Raw genomic sequence first — 11,877 nt, 5'->3', positions numbered from 1 at the left:
CTAACTCTACCCAATTCCCTAATTTCTACCATTAATTACATGTTTTAGGCCTAGAAATCTAGTGGGTGTTGATGGAAAATGAAGAAAACGAGTTAGATATTACTTACCCAAGAGATTATGGTGAAGAATTGCTTCAAAGATCGCCTAAAAGCTTTGGAGAAGAAGAGATTTTGTGAAATTTTGATAAATCCCGTAAGTGTTCTGTTTTGGGTCTTTAAAATAACTGGGCGAAATTGTTCTTCGCGATCGCGACATGCCCTTGTTGCGCCCCCTTTTTCTCGTGAAATCGGGTTTATGACATTTGGGAGGGCAACTCGTTCCCTTTTGGGAATTGGGTTTTGAATTGGAGAGTCGCCACCTAATGATTAAAGTGCATTAGGACACTAAGAAGGATTTTGATTTAGAAACCAGAGTTTGGGTAAGGGCTAGAAATTATCTCGAGGGAAAGGTGTTAGGCACCCCTCGAGATCCACTAGTGTGGTTCCCGGCCATGCTACAATTGTGACCTTAAATGCAAACAGATAGACACATAAGGATTTCAAATAGATTTTTCACACAATGGTTGCAAATAGTTGAGATTGAAAGAAAGCAAAAAAAAGCTGAAGTTGAAATAGTTTAAAAGAAAGTTCTGAAAATAAACAAATAAAAGGGAAGGGGGTCCTAGGTTTATAAACAATATGGATCACATCAATGCAATACCCGGTAATCACTCCTCAGAAGAGGGGTTACACGTGGTATCAGCGCACCGTTCATCATATCCATATCTACCCTTTCCCAACCCGTTGAGGTATAAAAGACGGAATGGTTTCATTACTTATTGCATGCTAGTACCGGCCCCAATCATATCAGTTCTGGAGGCATTTGGGACTACTAGTCCTAAAGGTAAGGGAGATTTGGGCTTTTATGGTTTCAAAAGGATAAAATTCTAAGGCGACAAAAAAACACATAAAGAAGATATAGGAAAACACATAACAATTAAAAGGCTTAAACATACCTCCTCACTTAAAGACAGATTGTTTAGCATGTCTTGCATATACTGGTTATGGTCTGATTAAACTAAAAGCGGAGAAGGCAGACTGGTTTATTACACATTTTAGATAAGAAACCGGAATCAGACCTTCCTGCTGGTTGGAATTAACAAAGCCTGATTAGCTAATTCACCTTATAGCTTGCCTAAGTGAAATCTATGGGCATGATATCTAATGATAGGGGTGAGAGATATACTGATTTTAGAAGAAAGACTTATTAACTTCAGGAACATAAGTTCTGCAGACATTGAAGCAATGGTGTTACTGATTTTAAACTCATAAGCGAGTAGTCGATTCAGATTAGTTGATTACTCCTATAGGCATGCTTTCTAAGCGTTATTGATTTTAACCTTTACAGAAGTGCAGAATTCCAATAGGCATGGTATCTAAAATGCTGATTGTTATTTAAACCTATATACACGTTTGCCTAGTGATGGATACGTATGCAGAATTTAGGAAGCCCTCTAGACATGCTCTCTATATGATAGGCAGAAATGCAAGACCCTATAGACATGTTCTCTATATGAGATGCAGAAATGCAGAAACTATTGACATGATATCTATGTATGAAATGCAGAATTTATTGGCAGGATTTCTAAGATGCAGAAAATGCAGAAGCCTATGGACATGGTTTCTACACATGAAATGCAGAAGTGAGAGCAGAATATGATTGTAGAAGTAAATACCTATGAACATGATATCTACCCTTATGCATACATGAGTGACCCTCCCCTTTTCAGTAAAACCCCATAAGTTATTACAAATTATTACAACCCAGAATGAATAAAGAAAAGTAAAAATAAAATTACATCAGAAAGCTAAAAATCCCAACCAAGGAGAGCCTGGTTCAAACTTCTGTCTGAAGCATGAAGTAAACTAACTCCAAAGATCAAATTTCTAAAGCTTTTCTCTTATTTGGGATGTGTCAGAGTTCCCTAAGAGTCTCAAATGGACTCCGGGCAGTGCTTACACCCAAATGCATTGCAGAACTGAATTATAGCGCAGTATGGAAGGGCCAGCTCTCAAATGTCCAAGTTCAGAGGGAGCTCAAGGTCCCAAAGCAAGGCTCACAGGACCGGGGAAGAACTTAGAATCTAAGAGAGAGTTCAAGTGAATAGAGGGGATTTTGGGGAAAGCCAAGATAGGTTGGTGGTCATACCCAGCAATTGGAAGTGCTAGCACACCCCAACCAGCCTGTTAGCCACATTGTTTGGGAGTTATGATCCATTAAAGGATCAAGTCCAGACATGAGAAACAATTTGGATGTTGCCATGCTTTGAAATTTAACTCAAACACATAGAATGGAATTGGGGTATGGGGATTCACAACAGCAACAGATGCAAAGAGAATAGCATATTTAATACTGAACATAAATACCAAAATAGACAGGGTTGTAGAAGCTGTAAAATAAATACATATTGGGATGAAGCTGAAAACTAAATTAGAACATACCAGTTTTAGGGAAACAAGAAAAGAAAAGCAGTAGTCTTGTAAAAACCAAATTGCAAGCAAATAGTCAGAAAATCTTAGAAGAGAGCAGAGTGTTGAATTGAGAGTGTGAAGTGTAAGAATATTGAAAATTGAAGGTGTGTTGAGAAGGGAAGGGGTCGTGCCCTTTTTATAGTGTAGAAAACGAGCAGAACTAGACAAGAAAATAATTCAAAAAAAAAATCAATTACAGAAGTTCCCCTTTAATTTAAGGATTCTGATTTCAAACGGGTAAAAGATAATTAAGGAAAGAGTTTGATCAAAATCTTTTCCAAAGAAGTACAAGAAAGGTAAATACATAGAGGTTTATTTAAGGCAAAAGTCTAGTAATACACAGTTTATGCAAATAAGGAAAGGAAATCAATCAACAACTAGTAAATCACAAAGTCTGAGTTTTGGTATGAATGAATCTAGTCAGAAAAAGTGAAGAAAGGTTTTACTTAAAGAAAATAGGTAACAATCAATCGAACCTTATTAAAAGAAATTCTGAATTAATCACAAGTTGGCAAAACCCTTTTGAAGGAAAAATTTCTCATATATAAAACATACAGACATGTTAAACACGAAGAACTATCATTGCAATTAGAAGAGTCTAGTATAGAAGATTTCAGAGTCATAAACAAAGAGGTTCAAATTCAGTACATAGACTCAGAATGAGTTTGAGAGAGTCCAGGGTTCCCAATAGAACCCTAGTCCAAACACAAGATTAAACTCGCCAAAACCCCCCCAAATCCTAGGGTTTTCAACTCGAATCAGATACAGAGAAGAGAAGACAAATAGCTGAAACAGGCTCATAGGTCTCTTTCAAAGACTTATGAGAAAACAAACAATAGCAAGTTTGAAGCAACAGAGCGAAGAAATTGATTCGAAACATAGTGAGAGTAGAAAAGACATGTTTAAGAAGAAAGAAAAAAAGAAACCTGGGACTTTAAACAAGTTCAGAAGAGAGGGGAGATAGTATAGCACTTAAGAGAACAATAGAAGAAACATGTTTAAAACAACTCAAACAAAGTCCAGAAGAAGGCAAATAAAGAACTTAAGAACTCAGTAGGAAATACATACAATAAAAGGGCTCAACATACCAGAAAAGTATATCAATAAGACATATAGAAAAACACATCAGGATGAACATGTGAGCCTGGTGTAGAAGCACAGTAGAACACAAAGCATAGACGAATCATATATAGTAGAAAGAAAGCAGAAGAAAACACATGTGTGGTAGAAAAGAAAACATATGAACATAGTATAGACAAATACATACGAATAAAAGAAAAGGAAGAGCCAGAAAAACATTTTAAGCTTTTCAGAAGCCCTAGATCGGAAAGAAGTATTTTCTGAAAGAAAAATTGGGGAAAGCATTTTAAAACTCCAGTAAAGCACAGATATAACATAGATTTAAAAGAACAATCATAGAAAACCTCGAATATCTAGGGTTTAAGAGGAATCCTAGAATGAGAAAGGCTTGAAAAAGTCCGATCCTGAGTCGGATGAGTTAGAACCAGGCTCGAAATGCTTTGGATGAGCCAGATCAAGGCCAGAGAGGCCCCAAAACCATGGATCTGAGAAGATCTAAGCGAACACCATTGAGGTCAGACCTCAAAACTTTGAACCCCAAACGTTTAAGAGTGAAGGGAGGTGAGTACATGTCATCCATAGCTTGAGAAGCCATGGATTCCGGTGAGATTGCAGTTGAAGGGGGTGAGAGAGGCTAGGGTTTCAGGAATCTTCGAGAAAGTTTGAGAGAAGGAGAGTATTCAAAGGCGGATGAGAGATGGAAATGAGGGGATTAGGGTAGGGTTAGTGAATTTAAAAAGGTAAGGGGTGATCGTGGCCATTGATCAAAATGATCAACGGCCTGGATTGAAAGAAAAGGCCAGGCGGGTTACTTGGTTGGGTCGGGGGTCGGGTTAGATTAGAATTGGGACGGTCCAATTGGGATTCAAAATTGGGTCAATTGGGGGGGGGGGGGTCAATTTGGCTATGATTGAAATAAAAATGGGTCAGATTTTAAATAGCCAATTTTTTCCCTTTTTATTTTATAAAAATAGTAAAATGATTTTGAAAGTAAATTAAGAGTACTGAATCAGTTAATAATATATAAATATTGATTTAAAAATGTTGGAACTAATTTTCTAATTATAAAATGCTATTAAATCTTAAAATAGGCTAAAGTTGCATTATATGCAATTTAGCTTTTAACATACCAAATGAATTTGTAAAAATGTGTAAAAATTACGTTAGCTATATTTTGGTATAAATATGGGAATAAAATAAATTATTCACCAAAATAATAATTTTGGGAATAATTATTGGTTTTTATACTACTAAAAATGGATAATAAATTGATTTAAAAATGGGAAAAAAATACTTGGACATGCTTATATATGCATATATATGTTATGAACTTTGGTGAGAGACAAGAAAAAATGGATTGTATAAAGGCGGGCATTCTATCTCACATATCGCGCATCTGTCTGAACGATGAAGCGGTGGCATCTGACGACCGACCACATGCAACTCTTGACTGGGCCAACAATAGCTACCCACCTAACATCTCTTTCTCTCCAAGCGGAGGATCCACTATGAAAAAGATGCTCAGGTCTAGAAGACCAAGATCTGCACCTTTCAACACTGCCACTCATCTAACAGGATTGGCCAGAAAACCAGGCGCATAAAGCGTAGCAGATGAAACCGATTCCCCTACTAGGCACTCAACCAATGCAGAAATTCCCCAATAACTTGAATGGATTAATATACTGGACCGTTGCCTTCCGACTGAACTAATAGAAGTTGGCTTGAGCTTGAATGAACGTATCTTAGAAAAAAGGTACCCTAGTCACCCCGGTGGAATGCATTGAAGAAAGGAATCCATCTCTTTTAACCAACCCCTCTTACTAGATTGAGAAAAGGCGATCAAAATGGTTCCAAACCTCCATATCAAGCTCACTCTTGATGAAGAGGTGATCAATACTTTATTTATCATGCTCCGAACAACACAAGCATTTGCTTGCTAATCTTATACCTTTCGTCTGAATTTATTCCCTTAACTGATTCTGAAATCCCCGCATACAAAGTCAAATAAGAGCTTCCACGCAAAAATGCTAATTATTGTAGGAATGGATTTATCCCAGACAAATTGAGTCCAAGCTTGAATGCCCGTTCGATTTCTTATCGATTCCCAACCAGCTTTGAGAATAAATGACTCACTACGATTCTTTTTCCATATCCCCCTGTCCTCCTGATGAGATGTGAATATACCACTATTCATGATATCATAAACCACTTTGTGAGGCAAAAATGCTTCGATATCATTGAAAAAGCAGTTTTCATGTGTTTTGAAAGTATTTTGTATATATGAAAATATACAAGGGAAAATTGGGTGTCAACAACTGCCATTCTTTATCCGGGAAGGATGAAAGAGTTGTCGGGTAAAGATATGATGACCAATTTGACCGAACGAAACAACTTGAAGAATTTGACCGTGCTCTGGTTCCTGAGCTGCCTACATATCCCTCATCTTACATGAATCAGGCCATATGTTGTTCAGGATCTATCGGCGGAACATGCCGATGGAAATTTTGCAAGAACGAACGTGATATTCAGGTTGGGGTGTATAGTTATAGTCTAATCAGGGCTACAGGAACTGGAGCAAGATCGCTCCTGCTGAGACGGACATTGCTAGCCGGTTTACCTGCAAATGAGCAATACAAACATATATTGTGCATAAATTTAAACGTGATGCAAGTTCCCATTGGATGAATGTTGTCTTTGGATGGTTAGGATGACTTCCTCAAACCATGGTGTCCTAGGCCATGAAGCATATAATAGAGGATTCGCAGGCTATGAAATGATGTTCTGGGGCTATGAGAATGATGCCTCCGAACCATGATACGTTTGAATAATGATATGCAAAAGATAAAGGGGTCCTCAGGCCATGGCATGGCGTTCTCGGGCTATGAAAATGGTTCCTTCGAACAATGACGCCTTTGGACAATTTGGTGATCTTTCAGCTCGTGAGATGCAAAAAGTGGCGATCTTTCAGCCCATGAGATGCAATAAGTGGCGATCTTTCAGACGATGTAAGATGTAAGTAAAGGTGGCGATATTTCAGCCATGAAAGTGTAAATAAAGGTGGCGATATTTCAGCCGATGCAAGATGTAAATAAAGGTGATGATATTTCAGCTGATGCAAGATGTAAATAAAGGTGGCAATATTTCATCCATGCAAGTGTAAATAAAGGTGGCGATCTTTTAGCCATGCAGATGGAGGTAGAGCTTAACCTCGGAAGGCAGAATAACAGCCTTATGCAATGTAGAAATGCAGATGAAGGTAGAGCTTAACCTCAGAAGGCAGAATGGTAGCCTTATGCAATGCAGAAATGCAGATGGAGGTAGAGCTTAACCTCGGAAGGCAGAATAGTAGCCTTATGCTATGCAGAAAATGCAGATGGAGGTAGAGCTTGGTCTCGGAAGGCAGAATGGTAGCCTTATGCAATGCAAGAAAATGCAGATGGAGGTAGAGCTTACCCTCGAAAGGTAGAATGGTAGCCTTATGCAATGTAGAAATGCAAATGGAGGTAGAGCTTAACCTCGAAAGGCAGAATAGTAGCCTTATGCAATGCAGAAAATGCAGGATGGAGACAGAGCTCAGTCTCGGAAGGTAGAATAGTAGCCTATTGCAATGCAGGAAATAAAAGGCGAGTAGTAAAATCTCTTAGCTAATAGCTGATTCTGATATTGTGGCTGCTAGGGTCATTGTATACGGATTGCAATTATGGATAGGTGACGGTTCTAAGAGTTGTATTTCTGGACAATATGAGTGCATAATATATCTGATGATTTTTTGCGACTTGGGCCTACATCCAAAGAAAAATCGTGAGTTTTGAAGGGGCGGGGGGGGGGGGAGGTTAGCTCGTATCCCCATTGACTTTGCTCGGCTTGAATTTGGTGATATTGTGCGTATCTCTGGGGTAGCGTCGCTAAACAAAGCAATTTTGGTAGCAAACAGGTATGATTTAGTAAAAGTAATGTAAATATGTAATTGATAATAGTTTTCTTTAGATGAACCAACGATTGTGACGTGGTCCAAAATATTGCAAGCTTTCTCACTTGGAATTTTGAGGGTCCTCCTCAAAATTCTGCCCCAGTTTATAGGGCTGCTGCTTCTGACGACTGCTGACAATAAACAACTGAAGTCAACTTCGGAATTTTGAGGGTCCACCTCAAACTTCTGCCCCAGTTTCCAATAGCGGGGAAATGAATGTTTTATTGAATTGTGACCGAACCCATAGGGCTGCCTACGTATCCCCTCTTAAACGGGCATCAGGTCAGGCGTAGTTCAAATTATATCATAAATGAATCATGAAGGTTACCCATAGTATCGCTTGACTGCGTCTGAATTGATTGGCTTTGGCCAAACTTCTCTGTCCATTTCTGCAAGTATGAGGGCTCCTCCTGTTAGAACCCGGTGAACCATGTATGGACCCTGCCAGTTGGGAGAGAATTTCCATTTGGATTCATCTTGATGTGGAAAGATTTTCTTTAACACCAGCTGCCCCGGTGTGAATTGCCTTGGCTTGACTCTTTTGTTGAAGGCTTTGGTCATTCTGTTCTGATATAGCTGACAGTGGCAAACTGCATTCATTCTCTTCCCGTCTATAAGAGCCAGCTGTTTGTAACGACTCTTCACTGATTCCACATCGTCGAGTTCTGCTTCTTGTATGATCCTCAAGGAAGGAATTTCTACTTCAGCGGGAATGACCGCTTCTGTACCATAAACCGGCATATATGAGGTTACCCCGGTATCATGTATGCATGTAGAGCTTGTTGCAGTAAGCTCGTTTGGAGGCACCCTTATCATGTATGCATGTATCTGACAGCGATGGCACTTTCAGACATACTGGATGCAGTCCGTTTCCATAGTCATCCAAAAATAACCAGCTCGGAGTATTTTCTTTGCTAAGACAAAACCATTCATATGTGGACTGTAGGTCCCGGCATGGATTTCCTCTAGTAGCTTGGATGCTTCTTTTGCATCGACACACCTTAGTAGTCCCAAATCAGGAGTCCTCATGTATAGGATTCCTCCGCTGTGAAAGAAATTGTTAGATAACCTCTGAAGTGTGTGGTTCTGAGTGGGATTTGTGAGCTCAGGGTATTGTCCTTTTGCCAAGTATCCTTCAATATCATGAAACCATGGTTTTCCATCTGCTTCCTCTTCTACACGAGCACGGTAAGCTGGCTGATCATGGACCCTTACCAGAATGGGATCAATGGAGTTCTTATCTAGATGTTGAATCATAGACGATAGAGTAGCCAATGCATCGGCAAACTCATTCTGGACCCTGAGGACATGCTGGAACTCTGTCTTTGTGAACCTTTTCCTCAACTCCTGTACATGATGCAGATAAGGGAGTATCTTGGAGTTCTTGGTTGCCCATTCTTCTCGAACCTGATGTATAAGGAGATCTGAATCTCCGATCACTAGCAACTCTTGAATGTTCATATCAATGGCCATCTTGAGCCCCAAGATGCAGGCTTCGTACTCGACCATGTTGTTGGTGCACGGGAATCTGAGCTTGGCGGACACCGGATAATACTGACTGGTTTCTAATACTAGGACTGCTCCTATGCCAACTCCTTTGAAATTTGCTGCCCCATCGAAAAACATTCTCCATCCATCATAGGATTCTGCAATGTCTTCTTCTATGAATTATACCTCTTCGTCAGGAAAATACGTATTTAGGGGTTCGTATTCTCCGTCCGCAAGATTTTTAGCAAGATGATATACCAATGCCTGTCCTTTGATTGCCTTCTGAGTTACGTAGACAATGTCGAATTCACTTAATAGGATCTGCCGTTTAGGTAACTTGCAAGTGGGCATGGGCTTTTGAAAGATGTACTTCTAGGGGATCCATTCTTGATATGAGATATGTAGTGTAGGCATAGAAATAGTGCCTCAACTTCTGAGCTACCCAACTTTGAGCACAACAGGTGCGCTCTAACAGAGAATATCGGGCCTCGTACGGGGTGAACTTTTTGCTGAGATAATAGATGGCCTGCTCCTTCCTTCCCGTTTCATCATGCTGCCCCATAACACAACCGAATGCTCCATCCAATACTGCAAAGTAGAGCAATAGATGTCTGCCCGGCTCGGGCGGGACCAAAATTGGTGGTGTGGATAAGTACTCTTTGATTCTGTCGAAGGCTTTCTGACAGTCATCAGTCCATTTGGTAGCGACGTCCTTCTTCAACATCTTGAAGATTGACTTACAGATGATAGTAGATTGTGCTATGAACCAACTAATGTAGTTAAGTCTTCCCAAGAAACTCATGACGTCCTTCTTGTTCTTTGGCGGTGGTAATTCCTGAATAGCTTTGACCTTTGAGGGATCCAATTCTATTCCACAGTGACTCACAATTAACCCAAGCAGCTTTCCGGCAGGAACCCCGAATGCATATTTCGCGGGATTCGATTTCAAGTTGTTCATTCTCAGTCTGTTGAAGAACTTCCTCAAATCCTCCATGTGATCACTGGCTTTCTTGGACTTGATGATAACATCATCTACATATACTTCAATCTCCTTGTGTATCATATCATGAAAAATGGTAGTCATGGCCCTCATGTAGGTGTCCCCAACATTCTTTAACCCAAACGACATCATCTTGTAGCAATACATTCCCCACAAAGTAATGAAAGCCATTTTCTCAGCGTCCTCTTCGTCCATCCATATCTGATGGTACCTAACAAAACAATCAACAAATGACTGCAGCTCATGCTTGGCGCAGTTGTCAATTAGGATGTGCATATTTGGCAAGGGTAAGTCGTCTTTTGGACTGGCTCGGTTGAGATCCCGATAGTCGACACAGACTCTAACCTTCCCATCTTTCTTTGGTACTTGTACAATGTTGGCTAACCATGTCGGATACTCTACTACCCTGAGAACCTTAGCTTTAACTTGCTTAGTGACTTCTTCCTTGATTTTCAAGCTCATGTCAGGCTTGAACTTTCTGAGGTTCTGTTTTACCGGTGCACATGTTAGATCAGTCGGAAATTTGTGAACCACAATAGATGTGCTCAGACCAGTCATGTCGTCATACGACCAGGCGAATATGTCTTCATATTCCTTAAAAAATTCTGTGCACTCTTCCTTTTCTGGCAGTGACAGATGAACACTGATGCGAGTTTCTTTGACATTTTCTGCGTCTCCCAAGTTAACAACCTCAGTCTCGTCCAGGTTGGACTTAGGTCTATTCTCAAAATTCTCAACTTCTTTAACAATTTCTTCTGGTATATCATCTTCCTCTGAGTCTATGTCCATTTTTTGCGTTGTCTCGTTGCATGTCATAGTCATTGGTTCATCAAGATAAGTAATAGTAATGTTGTATAAATAAAGTAAATGAGAGAAAGTAATAAGAGTAAGATTCATAAGAAATTGGAGTGCTTTGATAAATTCCATAACTATTTTGAACATTAGAGATTTTATTTCGAAATTAAAAGTGCGAAAAGAAAGTCAACTAGTAAACTAAAAGACAATGAAAGATGCTTTGTTCAACCTTGCTACCCCAAAGCTTTCCAGGCCCTGGTAGTTCAGATGGTCCAATTGTTAAGGCATGATCCTTGGCTTACGACCTGTATGGAAGGGCTTTCCTCCCACTCCTCCTTGAAAATGACGCAACTATCCATGTCATTATCTTCTAGGAACAGATTCCTTACTACTGCCAATGCTTCCTCTTCTTCCGACCCATATATAACATCGGCTGGCTGGAAGGTTTGCTCTAAACATGGTATCGGCCGCTCTAGCGGGTAGTAAGAACTGCTCCATAGTGGCAACCATTCATTGAACTCTTTCCAGGTGTACTCGTATCCCAAACCAAATGTAGTACCATGTTTCTTCAACTTGATAGGCTTAGCGATCCCTTGGAGATTCTTGCCAAGTCCCTTACCGGCCTCGTATCCGCACCAGTTCAATATGTTTTCGATTTAGTTGTCCCACCACTTGTCCTTATCAACGGTGTTGACTCGCTCGATGAGGTGATATGTCTCCCCACCTATCTTTCTTCTTCCTCTGATGGCCGGGATGGTCTGGCAACTGTATATGGGATTGCTACCGTCGCCGTGAATGATCACCTCTTGATTATTCCATTCGAACTTCACTGCCTGATGTAGTGTTGACGCAACAGCCCCAGCGGCATGAATCCACGGTCGTCCCAGGAGCAGGTTGTAAGAAGTTGGCACATCTATTACTTGAAAGTCAACATTGTGAGCACGTGATTTTTGCCCTATAAGAGAATTACTCCCAAAAATTCAAAATAAAACAATTTTCCTTTGTGTGCAATTTTTGAATTTTCGTGACATTTT

Source organism: Nicotiana tabacum, chromosome 20, assembly GCF_000715075.1.
Source record: "Nicotiana tabacum cultivar K326 chromosome 20, ASM71507v2, whole genome shotgun sequence".
In the NCBI taxonomy this organism is placed as follows: domain Eukaryota; kingdom Viridiplantae; phylum Streptophyta; class Magnoliopsida; order Solanales; family Solanaceae; genus Nicotiana; species Nicotiana tabacum.
Note: the sequence above shows the minus strand (reverse complement) of the source record.